The sequence below is a fragment of the Cricetulus griseus genome, chromosome 3 (genome assembly GCF_003668045.3).
Source record: "Cricetulus griseus strain 17A/GY chromosome 3, alternate assembly CriGri-PICRH-1.0, whole genome shotgun sequence".
Lineage (NCBI taxonomy): Eukaryota > Metazoa > Chordata > Mammalia > Rodentia > Cricetidae > Cricetulus > Cricetulus griseus.
The window spans coordinates 137,748,501-137,775,398 of NC_048596.1; the positions used below are offsets into that span (position 1 = coordinate 137,748,501).

Here is a 26,898-nt window from a genome sequence, read left to right on the forward strand (position 1 = left end):
TCAAATGTGTCCCCATATGCATGCCTTTGGCCAAGAATAATACCGAATAATACATTACTAGTATCTGGGTGAGAAAACTGTTATCCCTTTACTGTATAAGGTGAACAGTTTTCTCAATATCTCTCCAAATCAACAAAATTCACTTAAATAATTTCAAATGATTGTACAAGTGCATCTAAGTACATATGTTGAGTTTCTTAAACATACTTTATTTATATATGTGTGTGCTTGTCTACAGTTCGTTGATGTATTCTAGAATTTCATGCATGATGACTATATTTTATTATTTCTTGCTTCTTTTTATTATTTGAGGACCCCTATTATTCCTCACATCCTACTTTAGTTTATAGACATATAATAAGCAGAGAAAAACAATTTAAAAGACTACAGCCTTATGGCTATAATTATAACACTCAGATAATGAAAGCATGGTAAAGGATGCTTTCTATCCCTCATCATTCTGTGTCTACTACTTGCAAGTACTGAAAGCAAAGTAACAGTTAAATTTTGTGTGTTAATATTGTCTTTTCCTATATGTAAGGTTGACCTGGTGACAAAAATATACACATAGATTAAATAGGTAATTTGATTTTATATTATATATATAAAAAATATATATATATATATTGCAGTTCCACTATGATAATCTCAAGCTATCTCTGAGTCTGAAAGAGAATATATATTACCTTCCTCTACACTGCTCTACTGATCTTATTGTATTGTATGGTACATGAGGGGATAAGAGAGAAATAGCCCAGGAAATTGCTCAAGCCTTGTCATTTATGTCCAGTAATCAGAAGACAGAACTACAAACAAGAGGAATATAAATGGCCATATAGTGTGTAGTGATAAAAAACATACCATGATCTATAGAGTTGTTAGCATGTGGGCCCTGAGATATACATATTATTTTACTTTTTATGATTATAATTTTTAAAGTGATGTAGACATCTCAGGAAGCAACATGCTTAACTTTTTCATATAATTAGGTTCTATGTATAGAAGACTTATCGGTGTTGATCTATGTTGGACATAAATATGGGTTGCAAAGGAACAGCAGAGACAATGGTATGTGTGTATTTCTAAATATACTATGACACGTTACTGTAATCTTTTGACCGGATATATTCTTATCGAACTTTTGTTTTGTTGTTTCATTGCATGACTCAAATCTTCAACTGCTCTGTTAGTTGTAGTAAAATCAGCTCAGTTTATTGCATGCATTGGAGCATAGCATTTCAGTCTGGCTACTCACCATAGGATGTCACAAATGTAGTATCAGGGAGTCATTTCTACAGCTGAAGGTCAGGCAAGTTGAAGATTACATGCTGACACTGAAAAGCTTTTTGACCACTACTCCAAAACCCATTTATTTGTTTGGATGTATGGCCTCATTAAAGAGCCATTCCATTTTTGTGACTATCACCTAGCCTAGAAGCTGACTATAAAGGTTCATTCCTGGGTTTTCTACTATCCTTAATTTTGACCATTGCAAGCCAGTTAACATGAAGATGCTCTGGGCTCAATTTTGGAGTCTTAGAATCTTTCTAAAAGCAAGTTTAGGATCTATGTGTAAATTTAGGCCTCATGTAAAAACTCTATTTTAGGCAGAAGTTTATGCCCAACCAGATAGCTTCCAAATAACCACATGAAGGATAACTATTATTAACAAATGCTCATGCAACAACTCCTTCTCTTTATTGACTAACTGTTACATTTTAAGTTAACCTACAATTCTTATGAATACTCTGCCATGATGATTAGTACCTCTTCTCAGTAAATCAAGGTCATCACATTTTAGTTCTTATCACAATGGTGGACCTCCTCCTTTTGTCTGGTTCTGCCTCATAACATTATCCTGTCTAGCTCTAAGCTGAGCAGCTTCTTTATCACAAGTATCAAAGTGACATATACTCACATGGTGTACATGAATTTCCAACACTCTGTTCAATACTTTTTCACACACTCATCATTTATGATCTTTTATTTATATCCTGATAGAGACATAAAGCCCTATTTTGCTAGATGTTTAATATTTCCATTATCAAAAGCTACTAATGAAACATTTGATATAAAATATTTTGTATGTTTACTTGAAAAATCTCTATTAATTCCTTAAATATTTCACATATAATGTAGGGGATTACTTCTGAATATTCAACCCTAGTAAGTGAAGTTAACCTCATGTTCTTGGAAGTTGTACCAGGTGGGTCCATGATTAATTTCATACCATAGGATTATTTTTCATGAAAAACTGTGTAATTATAGGGGACAAACGTTAGAATCAGCCATGACAGTTTTAAAGCATATCAACAAATTAATTTTGTTGCTTACTGACAAGAGAATTGTAGAGATGACTATGACATATTTGATACTAGATGTAAGTGTGTAGGTGACTATAACCTGAAATGTGTCCCAGAATCAACTGGACAATTTTGTGCTAACTAAGATACTGTGATTAGTTTTTACCTAATATAAGTATCTGTTGTTATTTTGGGCCCTAAAGTGGCAGGCAGAACTCAGGTGGTTGTTGGAAAGACTTAGCGTTTCATATATGGTTTTCCTGGTAAATTGAAAATATGCATAGATTATCACAGGTAATTTCATTATAAACATGTTTAGTCCCTTCATGTGTACTATAGTTTCTTTGTTTTAGTCCCAACTTTCCTGGAGTCTGAGACAAAAATGAGAACAGCTTACTCTATGCTATGCTTACTGAACTGTATGTATGTTGCTGTGACTTGAATGCCCTGGCACTTGCATATGTTCTGATATTTATTCAGAAAATATCCAAATAATTCAGAAAGTACATTTTAAAACTGGAGGAACACAGAGGACCATATAAAAATAGTGATGGAGGAGGGCACTGTAACTTACATAGTGTTTAGCATTGTGACCTCTTTTTTCATTAATTATGCTACTTTTGTCTTCGAGGTTATACTGTGTACAGCTAGGAAGACACTTCAGTCAGTAATACATTCATTTGGATATTTTTTGCTTGGGTTTAAAGTTTGATACTAGGTATAAGTATGTAGGTGACTGTGCCCTAGAATGTGTCACTGAAGCAACTGCAAAATTTTGTGCTACTTCAGATAATGTGTTTAAATTTTAAGGAAACATTGTTCAGGCATATACATGAAATTGCACTGTGATTGTAGAACTCAATATTCCTTCATATAAAGTTTAGATTTTATGTTCTCCACCTTTAATATCACACACTTTTTCTTACAAGTCATCTGTAGCCCCCTTTCTTACTCATGCTGCTGCTACCATTCCATGACATGAAATAAGGAAAAACAAATGGAGTAGAAAACTTGAGGATAATTATTTTCTTGAGATAAACAAAACCATGTAAAGTGAAACATTCCATTGCTCATTATTTTGTCTATGACATCCAATTTTTCATTAGCAAATTCACAAAGTAGCGCTTAATTATTTGTAAAAATAGATTTTTTTCTCATAATTGATTGGCGACATACTTCTGTGTATGGTTATCTTACTGGTTGTTGAGTAAAGCACTGGTCAATGGAATAGCATTTGGCCAATGGGGTAGCAAGTTAGGCAGAAGAAGGATTCTGGGAAATGTAGTAAAGTCTCCTGATCCAAGCATGCAGTGACATAGCAGGAAGACTCAGAAAATAAGCAAGGGATAGCAGGAAGTTTTTATCTTCCTTTTCTTCCTGCTCTCTGCTCTGGAGTCTACATGTGATCTCTAAGAAGACAGGATGCAGTCCAGAGGTGCCCTCAATAAGATAATTTTATAAAATGTATAGACTAATAGTTGATAATGAAGATAGAGATATCAGGTAAGTAATCCTAGTCATTGGAAAGAAGCATTGTAATAAATATAAGACTCTAAGTGTTATTCTGGGGCCTGAAAACTGTGGCAGAATCTGGGCAGCTTGGCAGAAAGTCAAATCCATACAAATGGTCAGGACGAGGTTTTACAAACTTCCACTAAAACATCACAACAGCTTAAAAAAGGATGTTAGAAGCAAGGTAACAGAGACAAGAACAACTTCTTGGTAGCAGCACTTTCTTGGGTGGTCTCTGTTTGTCTAGAAACAAGCAGAGAATTAAGCATCTGCTGTAAGAGAGCAGGCAGTGGGGGCACTCATCTTTAACACCAGCACTTCGGAGGCAGAGGCAGGTGGCTCTCTGTGAGTTTGAGACTAACCTGATCTTTAAGAACTAGTTCCAGAACAGAGAAACCCTGTCTATCAGAAAACAATGCATTCCATCTTTTCAAAAGCAAAAGAACTTGAATGATTCCAATATAAATGACTTTAAATTAAAACCATACCAATTTGAAATAAGAAATATTCTGTGTGTTTATCTGTAGTTTTATATACACATATATTTCTAAAAAAAATCGTATGGACTTTTTGTACTCTCTTGTCACTTTGATGAATCTCTTTTTCTTTTTACAATGTTAGAAAAATGCATTGGTTAAGCCACATTAAGTTGTGTCACCTCAACATGTAAATGGACACAGAGGAATGAGTCTGGTGGGCACACCTTGGCTGCCTGAGTTGACCTTACCATCTAGTGTGGGAATATGATAGTGTAAAATTAAGTAGTAGGTTCCCTGCTACAACTTTTCACATACCAAGACTGGCAGCATACTGGAATAGAGAAATGGACAGAGTATTATGATTATATCCAATGTTGTGGCACAGCTGAATTAATCCTTTTTGATGTGCTTTTGTATGACAAAATTTTACATTTGCCTCCCAAAGAACCAAGTTGTATAAAAGACACACTCGTTAGACACACTCGTTAAACACACACACACACACACACCTCAGTTACATATATGCATTTCATTCACAATAAGGGCTACAATCATCCCCCACACAATACATTATCAGCACCCTCTCTGGAATACCTCATTTAAAAACAGATTCACAAGACCTGCAGTAAACAGCAAGATTACGTAATTTTATAACAGAAAACTGCTCATGCAGTACCTTCTACACACCAGACACTGGAATCAACCATCACATCTTCTCACTCTTTCTAGTATACTATAATATGCAGAGGGGGAAAAAAGCACAAAATCAGCTTTTAAACATTACCTCACAATTTTAAAATGTTGGAAAACTATAAAACAAGCCACTCTAAACAGTCTTCATGACTCAGAGCAGAAAGCCCTCTTATTCTCTCCCTTATAGAACAGCTGCCTTAGCAAGTGCTCCTTAATTACTGTTATTTTTTGTTTTGTTTTGTTTTGTTTTGTAGACAAGTGCTATAGGATAAAAAAACACAAAACCAAGTAACAGTAACATGATTTGTCAAACTTAATCCTTATAATTTAGTAAGAAAAATGGGTATCCATAAAATAAGTGCTTTTTCCATATTGTCCTAAAGTTTAAAAAATATTGTTTTAATGCACTGAAGGTCCTCAAAGGACCAATTCAAAGTCACAGTGACTCTCTCTGTTGCTCATTAACAAGAATTATAAATGAAGGAAACCACAAATTGAGTTTGTCCTTAAAAAAATCTTGTTTTGGTTTTTCTTGACAAAGACCAGAGTTTCACTAGATGTTATCAACTCAAGCCACAGGCTGCTTATATGTACACTGGCTGTCAGCTGTCAGCTGCACCTCCAATTCTGCACCCCCAGGTCTTTGCTCTCGGCCGGCTCTGAGGGATTTGGGCACCGGAAAAGGTAGCTGTTATCGTAGAAGTACCTGTGGAAGGTGAACTCATAGAAGGCATGCCCAGGGTTCTTGCTGTTGGGGGATGCCAAATTGTCCCAGGCCTGAAAGTTCACCCTGCTGGCTTTGTGCTTCTGGGTTCTCTGCTCCAGGGTCTTTAATCTGTCTCCACAACAATTAGAAACATCATCCCAGAGGTCACCAGGCTCCATGCTGTCCTGTCTGATATGGTTCCATTTCTGGTAGTACTTGGAAATCTAAAACCACCTAAATCCTGTGCAGGGGGCCCTGCTGCGCTGGAAGAGATGGCACGGAAATATTTATAATTCGTTTGGATATTTTTAAACCTAGAATGTGTCCATGAATACTAATTTTCAAAATGAGGCATACTGATTCTATAGCCTTCAGCCAGCAGCTAGTGGTAGTAAAAGCAAATACCCACAGCTAAAAGTTAAACTAGACTGGAATCCAGTTTCAGGGAAGGAGGACTGATGAGCAAAGGGGTCCAAACCAGGCTGGTGAATATGAGAGAGTAATTAGTCCCCAGACTGTTAGCCAGGAAACCAGCTTGGGGCTGATACAGACACACTGAATGTGGGTTTCAGTAAAGAGACCTCGGAAATCGTTGGGGCCCCTTGCGGTGAATCAATACTTATCCCTAGCATAAGAATGGACATTGATAGCCCATCCCAAATGGAGGGATACTCCCTGAGCCTAGACACAAGGCTGTGTGCCTAGGCCCTATGTCAAATGATATGACAGACTCTGAAACCCCCTACAGAAGTTCACCCTTCCTTGGGAGCAGAAAGGGTACAGTATAGGTAGGGTGTTAGTTGCGGGGACAGGGGAGGAGGGGAGTGAGAGGGAAAGGTCATTGACATGTAAAATAATATTTCTAACTCAAATAAAAAATAACAAAAAATAAACTCACTAGAGTGAATTGGATTTATTGTTAGTAGACTGAGTACCCTCTCCTGGGAAGCCATGGGAGATCATGTATATCTAAGCTGACCAAGCATCCTACTATTCAGTGTAGTACTAGTCATAGTTTTTGCTATCTTCCACACACAGTGAGGCTTTGGCCAAAGTTGGGCTAATGAAAAAAAGCAACTTTTTTTATAGCTAATTTGCTCAACATCAGTCCCTATATTTTGTTTCAGATTTCAAAAATCTATATATTTTCTGTACTGGCAATGAAAGATATCTGATATAGGAGTTTGAGATTTTTTTAAATATACACATTCAAATTAAAATATACTTGTATTGCTTCACCATTTTCTTCCTCCAAATATGTCCATGTTCCCCAGCTACAATAGTTCTCTTTCAAATTCATGGACTCTGGATTCTTTTATTCTCAGTCTGAATAATGTAACTTGTATGTCTATAACTCAAGGGCTTACCACTTATAGGAAACCTACCAGGAGCTCTTCGTTGGGAAGATTACTTTGTTTTTAATGCTTTCAACATTCAGTAATTGCTTGTAGTCTTCTCTCTAGGGTTGGATTGTGGTATGATTGGCTCTTTCAATGTGAGAATATGGTAGTATTTATTCTTGGCCTACCTCTAACCACATCAGAAAGGAACAAGTGCACTTCCAAGCTAAAGAATCAAAGTTCTATTGTAATAGTGAATGTTACATTTAGAGAAAATTCCCTTGTAAAAGCAAAATGATATTTATTTTATATAAGCCATGAGGAAACAGCTCCAACTTTGAATGTAACTCTGCCAGCTGTCTTGAGATGAGCTATTAAGTTCTTTGGTTTGTTTTGTTTGTTTGTTATATGGTTTGTCTATGTAGCCCTGGCTATCCTGAAACTAGCTCTTGTAGACCAGCTGCACTTTGAACTCACAGAGATTGACATACCTCTGCCAATCTAGTGCTGGGATTAAAGATTTGTGCCACCACTGACCAGCTGGTTAGGCTGATCTTTCAAAAATTTTATTAATAAATATTTCATTGCCTCAGCTATTCATATAAAATAATGTGTCATAAGGTAACAAGATAAAAACAGGCAAATTGCTAACTTCTGCTTTTGTGTGGAATCCTTGTTTGCTCAGATGGTGGAGTAACCAGATGGACATCTGCTAAAATATAATGACTTGCTGAGAGGATATGGTAAATTTGGCTCAGAAAACATATACTTTGTAGGTTTGCCTTTAGAATTATTTGCTTAGCCATACCTAAAAAAAACTCTAGTTTTGTCCTGGCTGGGCTTTTTAATAAGGAGCTTCAAATTTCAAAAACGAAACAAAAAAATGAGGCATAATCTACAATATCAGGATATAAGAGAAGTGTGGTAACAGAATTTGTCAGAGTATAAAAGACTAGGTATTCTAAAATGGGATATTCCACTCAAAGGGAAAAACTACGACAAAGCAGCTGGGAAAAATTGCAGCAAAACAGAATTTGATCAAAATGAAACAAAATTGCATTTCATTCTGTCCTTGAAATTCAATATCCTGCTTCTTTGAAAAAAGCAGGGAGGGAACAGAGAGAAATGAATGGCAGCAGCTCTGACACAGATCTCCAAGGACTGCAGTCATTTGTTTCCATTCCAGGGTTTGAGATCTCTTTCCTCATTGGTTACTGAGCATCTCTAAATGTATTCCCTCCTCCCTAGGAGGCAATGTGACGTAATAAAAATGTCAGCACAGCAGGATTTTTCCAGTCAGGGTCCTGGCTAATATCCAGCTTTGAGCTGGAATTAGTCAAACCCTGACTCTAAATGACTCCAGAGAAAGGAAACTGTCCCAGACACCTGCATGAGACAGAGACAATATAAACCTAGGATAGGCAGGGTTTGGTGGGATGTCCCATGCAGCCCCGCTAAGTCAATCACTGTTTGCAGTGCAGGTAATGTGCTGTTGCCTCAGAAGCCTCTGTTTGTTCTTTAATACTGCTAATCGGTTGCAGTTTTGAATCCTGCAAAATGTGCATCATAGATTTACTTTTGAATCACTATCTGACAGAAACGTGCCCTGTGTTGATCACATGGACCACTCTAACATACAATATAAAATGGCTATATAGGGAAGAATTCTTACTTAGCCCTCTAGGACTCTTTGTATTTCAAATGTCAGTATGTCCAAATAAGAGACATCAGAAAACATTACAAGCCAGCTCTAATTGGCAGCCATGAATCACAGTCAGCAATCAGAAGTTAGAGAGGGCAGGGGATTTCATAATATAGTAAGTATATAGGCACAAAGAACTGGATCCCTACTTACACAAGGAAGCTTTTCTCTTTGGTTTATTGTATCAGTGTTTAGGATTAATTGTATTTTCATCCTCATTAACTGTATTCCGTGGTTTCTGCTGCAGGACACGTTAAGCTGGGTGGGAGAAATGAGTCAGCAGCTAGGAAGATCTCAAAGCTTTCCTCAGGATTTGCTTTCCATTGGTGAAATTGAGAACACTGTTCTTATTGGTTTAGTCTCCAAATGGCATTTGAATGCACACAGACCTTCCATGTGAGGCAAGGGGAGCTTACAAGTTGTCAGAATTACAGTCTCTTATAAGACACATGTTGGCTGCATTCTAGTTCTTATTAGCTCTGGGCTGTTACAAAAACCCAACTGTAAATTGACCCAGACAAAGGAAACTGTTCCTGACAAATACAGAATATAGAGCCCATGGATATTAGCAATTTCTCTTTGTGTTTGATTCCTTGTATTATAGCTCTGATTCATTGATTCTTCCTCCTGTTAATCAAGGAAATGTCTGGGCCTTGAACTACTGGTTATCTTTAAAAATGTGACGTCCCAGTTTCAGACCTAAAGTGCTGCACTATCTGCAAAAAATAATTCTCTTCAGTCATTAGTAAATCACAAAGACTAGAAAAGGCCTCTCTTTACTCCCTGCTGGGGGAACCCTTATTGCAACAATTAGGGCATTGTAAATTTATTCATGAAACTTAAAAATTGCTGTGATCTATGTCAACTTTTGCCAAAATAACCTATTTGTGTTCATATCAATATGTCATTAGGACTCAGTTTATTTCTGTATGCCTCTTGCAGAATGAAAGAATTTCTTTTGAATAACTATCATTATTCTAGCTTCAGATCCTGGCTATTAAAGCAGCTTATAGTTTTCTTTCCATCTCATGGCCATGATAACAAACCTCATAATTATTGATACTTTCTCAATTTTAGGCCACAGTGAAAATATATATATTTAAAGATTACTCACTATTCTCTCTGTTATGTCATATTGATCATGAGAGACAGCAGTTTCATTCCTGATAACTTTTAAGCCACTAACATGTTTATTAACCTTCCATGGTGTTACCTGAAGCCTCTAAATGGCAGAATATGGATTTCTTTGCTATGATGACATAAGCATAAAGCAACATCAACAATATGTTCTTTCTCTCATAATTGATGTTCTACTCATATATTTAAAATCATTTCTGAATATCAAGAATATGCATATGTCCCCATATGCATCCCTTTGTTCAAAAACAAAACCAAAAAAAAAAAAAAACATTACTGGTATCAGAGTGAGAATACTCTCGTATCCCATCACAGTATAAGGGATCTAGTTTTCTCAATATCACTCTAAATATACTAGGATTCATTTCATGTAATTTAACATAATTATATAAATTCATATAAATGCATATGTTGAGTTTTCTCATATAAGTTATATGTATGTATTTATATGCATGTTTACATTTTGTGGGCCTATCATAGAATTTCTTGCATGCTAACTGTATTTGCATTACTTCCTGCTTCTTTTTGTTAACTCCTTCAGCAAGATAGCTACAACAATAAATGATAATTAAAAATAACTAAACATTCCAATGATTTTATTATCAATATGAAAATATACACATAACTAACCCAGACTGTATATAGATTGTTGTTATTATTTATAACAGATTTAACCTTGACATTTTGGAATTAAAAGGACTACAGAAGTTATGCTTCAATAGAAACAGATCCTTTCTATTTTCCTTGCAATATATGCCCTTGAATATTCTGCTAATTGTGGGAATCGACAGGTGTTCCCATTTGACTTTGCATTATAATTTGTGATGTCATTGTACTAAACTGTTTTGGTTGTTTCTTTGCTTGTATTTTCTTTGCATCATGCTTCAAAATTCCAAAACTTTCTGTTTTTAATTCCCTATCCTTTTTAGATGTCACTGTCTTCACGACAGATGCCCTTTTCCTTTGGAAAAGAGCCAGTATATGACCATTGCTGGCAATATTTTCCGAGTCTAAAAATTAAACTGGATTTTGGTGATTAATCAGTTGTCCTTTAAGGATACAATGTAAGTTATTGTCCATTTGACAAGTTGGGAATGTGTGTAAATCTGCTGTAAAATGATGTTGATTTTCATGACAGTTACAACTAACCTTGCCCCCAAGTGTAAGGATAAATATTCAGGATAAATTAGATAATAATATGGCTTCAGGGAAGATGCAGATGATAGTTCTGTTTTTTGTCCACTATCATTCTACCAATGTTGGGGAAGTTAGGTTATTATGGTGCAAGTTTTTCTTCCTGACAATGATATATGACCCCATTGTTGAAAAAAAACACTGTAAAAATTCAGGCATGTCTGGGTCACAAATAGCAACCCCAAAAATGCCTAAAGGTTAGTAAGTTATAACATATGAATAAGCCCCTAAAGACTTCAAATTTGCCTTGATGTTTTGTAGACATCTTAGATGCAGTTTTAACAGTGTGAAGAAGAATATTTATAAGCTTATTAGCTATTGAATAATTTAAAATATGTCTTTTGTATCATAATAGTGAATAGAATTGATAAAATGAAATTATTTGTAGAGAAATAATGATAACACACATTTTTTTCCAATTCTGAAGTCTTACGTACAGCAGATTCTTCTTTTTGGATGTGTTTATGTGTTAAAAAAAAAACAGCAAGGACACTGGTATGTGTATATTTTTAAGCACACTGTCTCCTCATTATTATTATTATCTGTCTCAAACTTTTTCTTTTTTAACATCTCTTTTCATTTATTTTTGATTGCTAGAGACAAATTTTCAACTGTTCTCTTTGTTGTAGTAGTATTCAGCTCAACTTAATGCATGTGGTGCAACATGGTGTCAACATTATGGCTGAGGCATCAGGGATCCATGATTATAACCATATCTATGGCAAACTGTTGTAACCATCCTCATGCTGAATGTCTTACAGATAACTTCTCAGAATCCTCGGAGTACAGCTTGGTTGTAGGTCCTCTTTTTTCTTGTGTTTATCCTTTTTAAATTATTTATTCATATTTTCCATTCTAGGCACAATTCTCCTCCATCCCCTCCTCCCACTGGCCCCATTTACCAACAGACTTCCATCTCCACCTTAGAGAGGGAAAGGCTTCCCTTAGGAAGTCTACAAAGTATTCCCATCATCAGGCAGGTGCAAGACCAAGTCTTCCCTCCTGGTCTAGACTGAACAAGTTTTCTCTTCATATAGAACGGGCTTCACTAAGTTATATTGTGCATTACTGTTTTATCTTATACCATTGACAATGGCCTCGTCTTCTTCCTTATCTGCACCAATATCTTCTATATTCTAGAAGTCTAGATCATCTTATGCAGGCTCCCAAGAGAGAGAGAGTGATTGCTCAGTTGCTCTGGTCAGATTGTGTGGATTTACCCACTACTTACTAGAATTCTTTCTTCATATCATCTCAATTCCATTACATTGATTGTACTGAAGAAATAGAAAACAATCATTCAGAGTGAGATAACCCAGACGCAGAAAGACACATATGGTACCTTCTCATTAATAAGTAGATATAAGTCATAAAAAAGATGCCCAGCCTACAATACTTAACCCTTGAAAAGTTGCAACTGTTCCAGAAAGAGATGGAAGAAGATGTAGAAACCCACAACTAACAATTTTGTAAGGCTTATTAAAATAGGCATTCCTTGCTTAATCATTGGCAAGCAGAAACCTTTTCTCTGTAAAGAAAGTTCAACTCCTCTGTATTCTCTTTATGTCTCCTAGAATGCCATCTTCTTCTGAGAAACCACACAGTTCGTTCTCCCACCTAACTTACCCTGTCTAAATTTAAGCCAGTCAGCTTCTTTATTAAACCCATCACAGTGACATATATTCACACAGTAAAAATGAAGAATCCATACTCTGCTATTTACTTTTTCACACATACTCCCTATTTAATATATTTTATTTATATGCAGGTCGATACATAAGATTCTAGAGTGTCCATCTCTTCTAAAAAATTTATAATTAAAACTTCATAATGAAAATATTCGGGAATAATATTTTATATATTTTATGGGTACATTAATTCTAAAATATCTGTATTTGTTTCTTACATATTTCAAACATTAAACAGTGATTATCTTCATTTCTCAGGCCTATAACCTCAACAACACCTTCAACAACATGGAAGGTGAATCTCAGAGGTGATGTTTAATTTCATATGACATGCTTGTCCATGATCTATAGTTGCCTTAATATATTGAAAAGAAAGTTGTAAAATGGCATGGGCATTTTGGATCAAATAAACATGGTGAATATGATATGTACAATCAAGAGATTTTAGGCATGATTATATTTTATTTGATACTGCATAGAAGCAGAACAGTTATCTCTGATACAGAGTTATCCCTGAGTCAACTGCAAAGTTTATGAGCAGAATCAGAAGCTGTGCTAAGTTTTACTGAGGCACCAAGGTTTCAGGTTTATACATGAAATTCCCATGTATAGTTAGAACTCAGAATATGTCTGCTTCTAAAATTGGGATTTTGTATTCTGCAATATAATATCATATATATATATATATATATATATATATATATATATATATAGTTTCATAGGTGCATACTGGGTTCCATTATCTTAATCAAAACTTCACACTAAGTCAGGAAGAGAATATGCTGGCAATTCCTCTATCCTCTTCTTATTGCAATATATGTGTAGGGAAGACAGAAGAATTGCCAAGACAGTTGAGAATTTGATGTCATTTAGAACAATTATTCATAAAATAGAATTTAAAGTGGAGTAACACTGAGGGCCATGCCATAGTTTGAGTGCAATAAGGATACAAAGATCTAAAGAGTAGTTAGCAATTTGGTCTTTGAGTTACATTCATTTTGCTATTTTTATTTTATGGATATATTTGGAAAGCCAGGTAGACATAACATTCAGCAACAAGTTCATTTGTAAATTTGTAAATTTAGGGCATATTTTCAGAATACTGCTTTCCTTTTCTTTTACTTTACTTAATTATTTTTATAATTGCAATGGGACTTATTTGGAACTAGAAATAAGATTCATGGATATGTTAACCCATTTCCATTCCACCTCCCCTACATTCTTGCCCCAAAACTCCTACCCAACCCTATTTCCTCCTCACCACTCCCGTAAACTTCTCCCAGTTTCTTTCAGCCAGCTGCCTCTCCCCTACTCCAATGCTCCCAATTAGCACCGGAGATCGTATCCACATCTCCAGGGGAACATGCATTCTTCACTTGAGGTGCTCATTTTTTCTTAGTTACTTTGTTGATGTGGATTGTAGGCTAGTAATCCTTTGCACTATGTCTAAAATTCATATATTATTCACTACATACCATGTTTGTATTTTTGTGACAGGATTACCACACTCAGGATGGTTTCTTCTAGTTGTTCTAGTTTTATGCTGGGGGCCAGAAGACAAAACAGCACTGCACATAATGGGAAAAGATCTTCACCAACCCCTGAGAGTGCTGATATCCAAAATACAAATGAATTCAAGAAGCTAGGCACCAAAACACCAAAAATTAAAATAAAAAGTTGTGCAGAAATAGAGAATTCTCAGCAGAGATTACTATATCTAAATTCATAGTTGATATAAGTATGTAGGTGACTGTAAACTACTATGTGTCACTGAAGCAACTGCAAAATGTTGTGGCAGTTAAGATATTGTGCTTAGCTTTATTGAAGTATGTTTAGGCGTATGCATGAAATTTCCCTGCGAAGTTTGATCTCAATAATGCTGCATATAAATTTTAGAATTTATGTTCTCCAAATTTCATATCAAACACTTTTTTCTTACAAATCATCTGGAAGCCCATTTTATTACTTATAATGCTGCTCCCGTTCATTGACATGGAATGGAGAAACACAAGAAAAAGAATAAAACACTGTGAGTTTAATATTTTGTGAAATAAACAGAAAACATGTAACGTGAAACATTCAATTGCACTGAATTTCTGTCTAGGACATCAAATTTTTCACAATTATGAGCAGGAAGTTAAATTAAAAAATTGACATTGTTTCAGTTAAGAATTCCTTGATAACATGAAAATAAACATTGATAATCAAAGGTAATTTCATTACATATTTTATTCTCTGTGTGTGTACTATAGTTTAATTGTTTTAATCCTAACACCTCTTCAATCTGAGAGAGAAAAGAGAGGAACTTCATCTACATTATAGTAAGTGTATTAAATGTGACATGAATGCCCCAGCACTTGCAAATGTTCTCACATTTAGTCAGATAATATTCAAAGAATTCAGAAAATAGTTTTAAAACTGTAGGAACACAGAGGACCATATATAACTAGGGAGGGAGTAGGATGATTTGACCTATATAGTGGATAGCACCGTGGGTACTTTGTTTCAATCATTATGCGCTTTTATTTTCCTTTTATGTTTATTGAGTGAACAGGTGTGGAGACATCTCAGTCAGAATATGCTCCTATGGATATTTCTAAACCTACAATATGTCAATGAATAATAATTTTCAAAATGAGGTGTACTTGTATTCTACAATACCAATACATAAGAGAAGTGTGGTAACAGAAATTTCTCTGAGAATACAGGGCTATATATTCTAGAATGGCATATTTCAGTCAAAGGGAATAACTTATTGCAAATCAACTTGTTTTCTAAAAAAAAAAAAGTGTGCAGCAAACCTGAACTTGGTCAATATGAAAGCAAATTACATTTAATTCTGTCCTCTGAATTCAATAGTCTTGCTTCTTTGAGAATAGGGAGGAGAGAGAGAGATAGATTAATCAGCAGATTTCCAAGGGCTGCAGTCATTTGTTTCCATTCCAAGGTTTGAGATTCTCTCTCCTGATTGGCTGATGATGCATCTCTAAATGTATTCCCTCCCCCCTAGGAGGCAATCTGATGTAATAAATATGTCTGCATAGGAGGTTTGTTCCAGTCAGGGTCCTGGCTAATATCCAGCTGTTAGATGGAATTAGTCAAACCCTGACTACAAACAACTCCAGACAAGGGAAACTGTCCCAGAGACCTGCATGAGACAGAGACAATATAAACCTAGGATTGGCAGGGATTCGGTGGGATTTCCAGTGCTGTGTTGTGAGTCACTGGCTGCTGTTTGCAGTGCAGGTAACGTGCTCTTTTCATAGAAGCCCCTGTTTCATTGTTAATATCTGATATCCCTGTGCTCATTTTGAATACTTCAATAACTGCAAGGACATTTTACTTTTGAATCACTTTCTGCCAGAAACATGTCAAGAATTGATCATATGGGACTTTGGATCATAAATTATAAAACGGCAATTTTCATGAGAATTTTTACTTAACAGTCTTGGAATCTGTGTGTTGCAACTGCCAGATTCCCCCAATAAAGACATTTGGGTTATCTGACATGACTTCTGTCAACATTACAAGCCAGCTGTAATTGGCATCTCAGAATCACTGTCAGCCATCTGGAGGCATAGAGGGAGGATTATGTTTACATAGCCTGGATATAGTCACAAGGAATGGGATATGTTTACCCCTACTTACCCTAGGATGCTTTTCTCTTCTGTTTATTGTATTCAGGGTCTAGGATACAGTATATTTATCTTATCATCCACTCTATTCCGCGGTTTCTGCAGGAGCACTATTTGTTGGGAGGGAGAAATGAATCAACAGCTCTGAATGAGATCTCCAAGCAGCAGGAAATTTGCTCAGCCAACAGGCACCATTAGGCAGTGCTGTCCACTGCTATATAAGGGCAGAGGCATGGTTAACATGTATTTGATTCTGTCTTTCCACGTCAATTCCACATTATGTTTCACACAAACAGGGAGGGCAGAGGGAGAGATGAATCAGCAGGTGGGATGGAGAGCTCTAAGAGCTGCAGTCATCTGTTTCCATGTCTGGCTTTCTGTTCTCTCTCCTGATTCGTCCCTAATGCATATCTAGCTTCATGCCCTCCTCCAATAGGAGGCATTCATCTGTAATAAAAATGACCGTGCTGGAGGATTTTGCCAGTCAGGCTGCTGGCTTAAGTTCAGCTCTTAGCTGTACTTAGGCCAAGCCTGGCTCATAACAGCCCCAGAGAAGGAAGAACATCCCTGATGTCTGTAGTGACAGGGGCATTTAAAACCTAGGATATGGTAGGTGAATGGTGTGATTTCCCACAATCCTGCCATGAGAAAAAGCTCCTCTATGCTGTGAAGAATGTGAGCCCCTGCCTCTGAAACCAAGGGCTTTGTATCTGTGATTACAGGCTAAGTCTGGAATCTGCATTTTGTGCAAGGAAGATTTACTCTTAACTCAGTACTTGGCTATAAACATGCTTGTACTGATTAAATGTGACCTTACAGGACACAGTATAAATGGTTATAATCAGGGAGAATAATTACTTAGGAATCTGAGACCATGCGAATTTCAAGTGTCGTATTCCATAAGTAAGTACCGTTGTGAAATCTGACATAGCATCAAAAATCAATACATGCTAGCTGCAGCGAACAGCACAAAATCAAAATCAGCCATCAGAAGGCAGAGATGGAGGATTTCATCATATATCCTGGATGTAGGCACAAGCAGGTGGATATATTTTCAGTGCTACTTACCCCAGGATGCTTTTCTCTTTGTGATTGGGGCCTTGTATAAATGATTGTATTTCCTGTCATCCATTTTCTGTCTCATTTTTCCTGCGGGCGCAGACGTTTAGTTGAGAGGGAGAAATGAATCAGCATCTCAAGACGGAGATCTCCAAGCGTTCCTCAGGATTTGCTTTCCATTGGTGGATTGAGATAACTCTCTTTAAGGTTATGGTTCCAATTCCATTTGAATGCACACAGACCTTCAGAGAGAGGGAAGGAGAACTTACAAGTTGTCAGAATCTAGTTTCTTATTAGACATTCTCTGCCTGCATTCCAATTCCCATAAGCTCCTATGTATAACTACAACCCAACTTTAAATTGGCACAGAAAATGAAACTACTCCTGACGTATGCAGGAGATTGAATTGATGGAAATTAGCAATTTGAGTGATTGTTTGATTCCTTGTATTACATTTCTGATTCATCTGATTCTCTCTCTTGTGTAGCAATGAAATGTCTGTTTCTTGAAATACTGATTATCTTTAAAGATGTGACATCCGTGTTTCTGACCGCAAGTGGTGCTATACCTACAAGAACAATAATTCTCTTGATTTTTTATTGTATGACAGAGAATAGGAGGAGAGTTCTCGCTTTACTCCCCTCTGTGAGATCCCTGATTTGAATGCTTATGGCATTCTAGATTTATTCAGGAAAATCTGATTGACATAAATTACAACCAGTACCATTTGTAAACTCTCTCCTCTTACCTAATGCTATGGAAAATCTCTTATTGTCATCCTATTCACATTAGGTTCTCCCAGGTTTAGCTTGGTATCCTGTGTTTGTATTGTTACTCAAATTTTCAAATAGGAAATATTTTAACTTTTTTTGTTCATATATGTCAGGACCTTCCTATCCTAGAAATTAGGTATGGGGTGACATTTTTGCAATGTATGTTTTATTGATTGCTTCATAGAGATATTAAACATCAGATTTCATTGTTCTTATTTGAGTTGCTTTTATATGCTTTAAACAATTATCAGCATCCTATGCCTCCTAACTCAGACTCTGAATTCCTGTGTCTGACAGTAAAGTTGAGACTGGAAAATTGGTTCAGTTTTAAGAAGCACTCTTCTTTACATAGCAAAACCCCTTTCACTGTCCCTCCCATCATCACATGCTCCCCAATGCCAGAAACCCCCCCAACCAGGCCAACACAAGAGACAACCCAAATTGTCACATCATTTTGGAGAATTCCAGGTTCCACATTCTTGTATCTGGACTGTAGTAGCACTCCACATAGGGAATGTGTTTCCAAATTCCATTTGTGCTCTAGAGATGAACATTGGTTATACTGTTAGAGGTCACCTTGATACGGCTGCCCTCCTAAATGTTGCCCACATTTGGGTGTCTTGTTGGCTCCCTAGTTTTATTACTAATGTCTCCGTGCTTTCACTAAGTCAGTTCAACTGTTTCTGCAGCTTTCTACAGCACAGCCTTTGCTCCTTTGTTCATCCATCCACCCTCTCTTTAACTTTATTTCAGGATTGGGGCTCAGTGTTTACCTGTGGGTGCATGTTTCTGCTTTGATCTGATACTAGGTAAAACTCTAGAAATGGCAACCAAGATAGTTATCAATCACATTATAGGGGAAGGCATCAAATCACCCAATCCACTACTGCCTAGACTCTTAGTTGGGATCATTTCTCTGGATCCCCAAACTTGTTTCCTTTGACAGACTTCTCCCCGAAACTTTACTGGCTCCCTCTACCGAGAGGTGTCATTTCTGACCCTCCATCATTTCCTGTCTTTCTCAGTCCTCCGTTTATCTCCTGCCCCTTGTTTTCCTCTCCCACTCCCCTTCCCACACTACTCTCCATCCAGGCTCCCAGTTAATATTCCTACCTTTGTTATTTAATTTTTGATACTCACTCACTATTTAATACATGTTATTTATATGATAAGGAATACATATATTTCTATCTTGCCCATCATTTTAAAATTTTTCTGATTAAAATTTCTCATTTAAATATTTGGAAATAATATTCTATGTGTTAGTTGAATCTAAAATATCTATATTTGTTTTTAAATGTTTCAGACATTAAGCATTTATTTTCTTCAATTCTCAAGGCTATGACCTGAACAACACCTAACACACATGGAAGGTGAACCTGTAGAGTCGGTGTTTAATTTCATAACAAATGCTTGTTCATTTCCTACAGTTGCCTTAATATATCCAATAGAAATTAAAGTATGCCAAGTGTATTTTAAAGAATATAAGCTTGGCAAATGAGGTAGTGAAATCAAGAAAGATTATTGGGAAAATGACTAGGATAGCAGACACTAGGTGATTCAAACTTCACATTTGATTTCTAAATGGCCTTCTCATCCCTTTAATCTGCTACATCACTCCAAAAACTGAAAACAATATAAAATACATATTATTGTGTTCTTTTTATATAATTCTGACAATAAAACTGACTATACCATTTGCCTTTATTTCATTATTTGTATATGTTTTATCCTTGGGTAAAACATTAATTCTAGACATATGTCTAGAACAGGTAATTCTAACTCCATCATTTCTGGGTAGAATGTAATACAGAGAATTTCATAAGCATAATAAGGAAAAAACCACCTCAAATTGAGGAATGAATATTCTTGATCTGTACACTTTCTATGACAAAATCAAACAAATTAAAATCATGGTGCTTTAATGTGATATCATTTGTAAAGAGGACACAATTACTACATATGCCCATATGACAGCTTGTTTTATGTCATGTCCTACAAGTGGTAAACAATTTATGATAAAATGTATTTTCCATTTTCCCTTCCCATATTTTTAGTTTTAGTAATCAAGGACCATTGTTGTTTATACTAATGACATTTCTCCATCACATACTTTTAATATATTTCATCATATGAATTCTTTTCAAATAGGAAAGAACTTACTTGCAACTAGATAATTATCTTGTCTATAACATGAAATCAATATGTGTAAAACTAAAATTTGTGACAGCTACTCAATGAGAAATTCTCACTCTTTGTTTGTCTGTTGTGGTACTAATCAATCTTCTTTTGGTTGTTCATGCATGAGAATATGCCAAAACATGGGTACATAAGGTCATTATGATTGGCCTTATATCTTGTTTTCAGGGATGTCTTCAGAATTGCATTGCTTATATTTTCAACACTGTTTTTTTTTATCAATCCAGTCAAGTTTATAAATGAAAATATCTATCATAGATACCAGTTGCAAATACAGACTCTTTAGATTTAAACTATAAAAATGAAAAACTGCAGGCTAATTTTGGTCGTGCACACTTTGTTCCTGGAACTCAGAAGGCAGAGGCAGGTGGATCTCTGGAATTCAAGGCCAGCTTGGTCCAAAGTGAGTTCTAGGACAGCCTGGCTCAGTAAAACAAAAAACAATTAAAAACTTGAATCATTTTTTAAAAAGATTTATTTATTATGCATGCGCTGCTCTGACTGCCTGTACTTCTGCTGGACAGAAAGGGTAGCAGATTTCATTATAGATGGTTGTGGTTGCTGATAATTGAACTCAGAACCTCTGGAACAGCCAGTGCTCTTAACCTGAGCCATTTTAATTTATGTATATGGGTGTTTTACTATCATTTATGTCTATGCACCATGCTCATAACATGACAAAGAAAGAAGCAGAAAAGAGCCTTGGCTCTCTTGGGACTGTAGTTAGATGGCTATGAAGGATCACCTGAATGCTGGAAACTAAACTGGTACTTGGCCAAGAACATCTGTGTTCAATCACTGAGCCCCTTGCTTTCCACTTAGAAAAACCTCATCCATAACCTTCAGTAGCTGGCTGAAGATTACAGTAGCTGGCCATCTTTTATCTCTGCACTTGAGAGGCAGAGGCAGGTGGATCTCTGGCAGTTCAAGGCCAATTTGGTTTACAGAATGAATTTCAGAACAGTAAGAACTATACCGAGAAACCGTGCCTCTAAAAGAAAAAAAAATGAAAGAAATTCAGTAGCTACCTGATGCTAGAGAATTCAAGTTTTGTTCAGCTAGAGGGGCTTGATAAACAGTTCATGTTTTCACTGAAAGGTGGATATTTGAAGGGCCACATCTTAGGTCTAAGGACTAAAAGCAAAATGCTAAAACAAAATTGCCTGAGCTAGCAAGACTAAACCTCATTCCCCAGCATAGTCAAGATGGCCCCTATAATGTGAATGTCAAGTTTAGACATGCATTTTCTGAACAAAGTGCTCAACCACACTCATGTTAAAATTAAACATAAGGGGATGGCTCAGCAGTTAAAAGCACTGGTTACTCCCCAGAGCACCCAGGTTCAATTTCTAACACCGACAGGTAACTCAACAACTATATTAACTCAGTGGATCTGTCTCTCTCACACAAAGACATGCATGCAGGTCAAATACCAATGCACATGAAAAACAATTACAAGCTCTCTCTAATGCCTCAGCTTCCAATAAAGCTCCCTTCCTATGTAAAACAAATAATTACAAGTGAGTATTTCAATCACTATAGAAGTTTAGGAATTTTGCAGGGAAAGTTGAAGATATTAAATCACAAAATGGAGGTTTTGTGAATTTGGAACCACAAGAAGCCTAGAAAAGACAAAGAGACACTCCAAAGGATAGAAAGATGGTTCAGCTCTTAGGAATCCAAGTTTGATTTTCACAATCATTTTTGACTCCAATACAGACCCAGCTTCTTCTGGCCTCCCGTGGCACTGCAAGCATAATATGTCTAATAGACATACATACAGGCCAAACATCCATATAAAGAAAATAAAGACACCTGAAATTTTCACTAAAGGTCCTAGCAGAAGAATCAGTGAACTAAGAAACAGATCAATACAAATATCAATGTTCAAAGAACTAGCCTCAATGACAGTATCAGATTACTTACTGCCTAAGTAGAGAATGAATGGGACTAAAAGGCATTTGATGAGAACATAAATACCAAGTGTGGTTGTACACACCTGCAATCTCAGCACTTGGAGCTGAAGCAAGATTCCAATTTCAAAGACGAATCTTCAGTACACGGCAAAACCCTATTCAAAACAAAAAGAAGCTACAAATAACTCTACAAATAAATGTAGAGTTGGTTTACTGAAAGGACTAATATGGTCTCAAGCTTTCATTTTGGGGAGAGGGGTTGAGACAAGGCTTCTGTGGAACTCCCATTGTAGAACAGGCTGACCTCAATCTCAAAAAGATCCACCCACCTACCTCTGTATTCTGAGTGCTGGGTTGAAAGGCTTGTGCCACCACAGCCTTATCCTTTGACATTAAATATATGTTTCAGGGAGTTGGGACAAGGAGGCACATGCCCTTTATCCCAACACCCTGAGGAACAAGATGGTGGGTACCTTACCAAGAAACCTGGAACACAACTGCCCCTCAACACTATTATTTTTAAATGAAAGATTGATATTGATATAAATGTGGTACTACATCATGAAAGGGTAAATATTAGGTAGTATTTAATTCACATTCATAAACAATTAATTCCCTGGACTGATAAACTGTTACTTCATGCAATGATTCAGGATGTCAAGATGCAAATGTTATTATCATTTCCTAGAATATTTTAACGTAATTATTTATACTCAATTTAAAATTATTTGTGATATCTGCAAACATACATTTATCAAAATTAGCTGGTGCTGTTTTCTTAGTCTCCAAGTTAAATGTTTTAAATGTTACTATTTAGTAACTTTTAAATGGCTTCTATGAGATTCGGCTGCATTACCTCAATTCTGTGTGTCAAGAATGTGTTGAAAGTGGTAACAAAATCGTTTACTAAGCACATGTATTGTTATAACATATCCAAGCCAAATGTTTCTTTTGTCATAATTTATATACTGAATGTTCCAGTTCAGTCAAATTATAATGTACATTTATTTTTAGTACTGGAAATAAAATTTACCCATCAAGATATATAGAAAATAAGGTACCCTTAACAGATTTCTAAGTAAAATAAAGAGCTAGAACCTATGTTTCTAGAAGAGAATCACCCAGCTGGGAACAGATGGAAAGAGCATTGCGAATGAGAAGACTTGGGCAAATGTGGAGTTAAAAGTTAGCATTGCCATGTCTTAGAAAATCAAATAGAAGTATTGTTAAACGTAATACTTGTTGATTCTGAAAATCTAATAGTTCATTATGTGGATAAACATGGGTTTCATAACTAGTGAGGCAGGCTATAGCTTAACATGCATCCTACTTACTAGAGAAGGTGATCATATTTTAGATTACCAATTCCTAACTCATCAAGTTGATGTCTATAAGCACTTTAAAAAAAGAAATATATATACTGCCAAAGTAGCTGATAAACAAAGAGGACCCTACAAAAGACATACATGGTCCCCTGGAGAAGGGGAAAGAGTGAAGATCTGCTGAGCAAATTGGGAGCCCAGGAAGAGTGTGGAGGGAGCTTGGAGAATGAGAAGGGGAGAAGAGAAAGGATGCAGAGGACATGAGGGAGCAGAAAGTTTGAGTCATGGGAAGAATAGATGATTACAAGAATGGAGATATCATAATCGAGGGAGACATTTTAGGTTTACAGATAAATCAGGGAAATGTCTGGAGATCTACAAAAATGACACCAGCTAACAACCTAAGCAACAGAGGAGAGGCTACCTTAAATGCCCTCCCCTGATAATGAGATTGATGACTAACTTATATGCCATCCTATAGCCTTCATCCAGGAGCTGGTGGAAGTAGATGCAGACACCCACAACTAATCACCGAAATGAACTGGAACCCAGATTCAGAGAAGGGTGCGTAAAGAGCACATGGGTCCAGACCAGGCTGGTGAAAACCACAGAAACAGCTGACCTGAATATCTGGGAATTCTTGCTCACAAGACTGATAGCTGGAATACCAGCATGGAACTGATCCAGACCCCAGGAACATAGGTTTCTGTGAGGAAACCAAGGAAATCTACGGGACCTCCTGTAGAAGTTCAGTACTTATCCCTAGCATATGTGTGGAATTTGGGAGCCCATTCCATATAGAGGAATGCTCCCCGAGCCAACAAACATGGTTGTGGGCCTAGGCCATATCCCAAAGGATACAATAGACACTGATGACACCCTATGGAAGGCCTCACCATCCAGGGTGAGCAAAAGGGATATGTGATGGATAGGGTTTAAGTTGGGGGGGTGGTATGGTAGGATATGTGGGAGAAGGGAACTGGGATTGTCATGTAAATCAATCCTGTTTCTAATTCAAATAAAAAAGTTAAACAATGAAAAATATAAAACAAAATATATTACATCAATCATTATCAGCACTGGTGAAGGTAATGCCAAAGAAGAGTTAAAAAATAAACAAACAAAAAAAGTTACCAATGAAGACTTGCATTAAAGCTATCCAAACCAGACATGAATTATAGGTTATTCAGCATGCACAATGTCAGGATCTGTTGATAAAATCCCCATATCTAGCAAAATTCTGATTTGCAGACTATTTGTCACAGTATTTACATAGTTTAATTATATGTAAAAAGCCAAAATAAGCACTTCATTGAAATGTCAACATATTACACAAGAAATGGCCATGAAATGGAATATTTACATTTATGAGAAATGAAACAGTATTACCTTCTTTTAGGGGGTTACAGTGTATGTGTAGTTGGATGCTGTTTTGCCAGTCTGTTTTCAAGTAATTCCTATAACACTACTTACATAGGCTAAGATAATTATCCATCAACAATTATAGGATTCAAAACATGAAATTTGAATATTTTTAAAGGGTTGGCAGAGGGCAGGATGAAAGATGAGAGTTGCAAATGAGTCAGCCACCAGCTTGTCTGAGGTAATTTCCGCCAGAAGTTTGAAACCAAGAGAGTGCTTCCACCAAGCTGGTGCTTTATATGCAATGGGTCTCCATTCCCTTTAAGATCTACCTTATGGTTTTTTGTTTTTGGTTTTGTTTTCATTTTTACAGGGGGGAAATACAGCCCCATCAGTCTGAACTTTCTCCATGAAAACATTATAAGTTGCTGAACTAAGGTATTAAGTACAAAGAATTTACACTTTGACACTTGGGTACTGCCTAAGTCATCTGTGCCTTTTTGAATCTTGGAAAAGGGACATTACATTTGCTCACTAGGTGAAAAAATAGGCTTTATGACTATTATAATAAAATTACAATAGCAGTAGAAAAACCAACACTATGAACACAGAAATAAAATCTCTAAATAAAAAAGAAAAAAAATAACCTATGGCACTATTCTGAATAGAAGGTAAGGGGACTCATTATAGCAGAGTTTCACAACTGCAGTTATTTAACCATCTTTTTTCATAATATACAAAACCACTCACAAAAAATGAATTATCATATAATCTACAAAACATGATCTAATAAAATAATCTACTACATGAAAATAATTTATACAAGAAGCCTAAAAAGCAAATATTCCTAGCATGCAGTTGTGTTCTAACAAAGCAAGCATTGACAGCTCACCTGTCATCCTAATGAATCAGGATACTACCCATAATACTTACCAACCAGCCATCATGTTATTACAGGTGGTTTTGTAATCAACAGTAGTGAGAGGTAAATAGTTTCTTGTGCTAAATAATAGTATTAATATTAGTTTTTATTTCATAACTAATTATTAAATTTGTTAAAATTCAGAGAAAATAATTTGTGTTAGTAATTCCATACCTTAAGGATACAACATGTTAATGTTTTCATTCTTGTATTTTCAATACTTTTTATATTGTAAAATGGTTAAAACAACATTGTGAACTATTCTATTTCAAATGAAAATAATGAGCTCTATTACTGACTACCTTCACCTGTCATGAGGAGTAAAATAAATAAAGTGTAAACTGAATATCAAAATATAGTATCAATGTAAAACTGTTGGTTCTTCAAGAAAATCAACAAGATAGACGAAACATTATCCAAAATTAACAAACGGCACAGAATGAACCTGCAAATAAACAAAATAAGAAATTAAAAGGAGGACATAACCAGACATTAAGGAAATCCAGAGATTCATCAAGGCATATTTTGAAAACATGTAGTCTTCAAAATTTAAAAATCCAAAGGAAATGGACATTTTTATGGATGCACATCACTTACCAAAACTAAATCAAGGTAAGATAAGGAATTTAAGTAGATTTATAACCCCTAATAAAATAGAAGGACATGGTTTATTCATGGGTGACTTGGAATATGTGGGAGAGTGCTATATGCTTATAATTTGCCTCTGAAATTTATATCCAGTTGTCAGAAAATAGATTGGAATACTGAAAGAAAATCGAAGACCACTCCCTAACTAGGGACAATGAAAGATACAATGATCTATTGAGGGTTTACAGATGTGTTCTCTGAGTCATATTTCAAGCTATTTTATATAATTATACTGTGGACATCCAGGCAGATACCTCAGTCAGCAAATGGTTAATTTGAAAATCTGCAAACATAGGATATATTCTTAG

General features: G+C 36.0%; 1 long non-coding RNA gene across 1 annotated transcript; it reads right to left on the bottom strand.

Moving 5' to 3' along the window:
- Window positions 1-4,589: 4,589 nt before the first annotated feature.
- Window positions 4,590-17,587, bottom strand: LOC118238581. Its single transcript, XR_004769189.1, has 3 exons — window positions 17,458-17,587; window positions 16,403-16,499; window positions 4,590-5,956 (listed from the first exon to the last, which is right to left on the bottom strand). It is a non-coding gene; the product is annotated as an uncharacterized LOC118238581 (long non-coding RNA).
- Window positions 17,588-26,898: the final 9,311 nt, after the last annotated feature.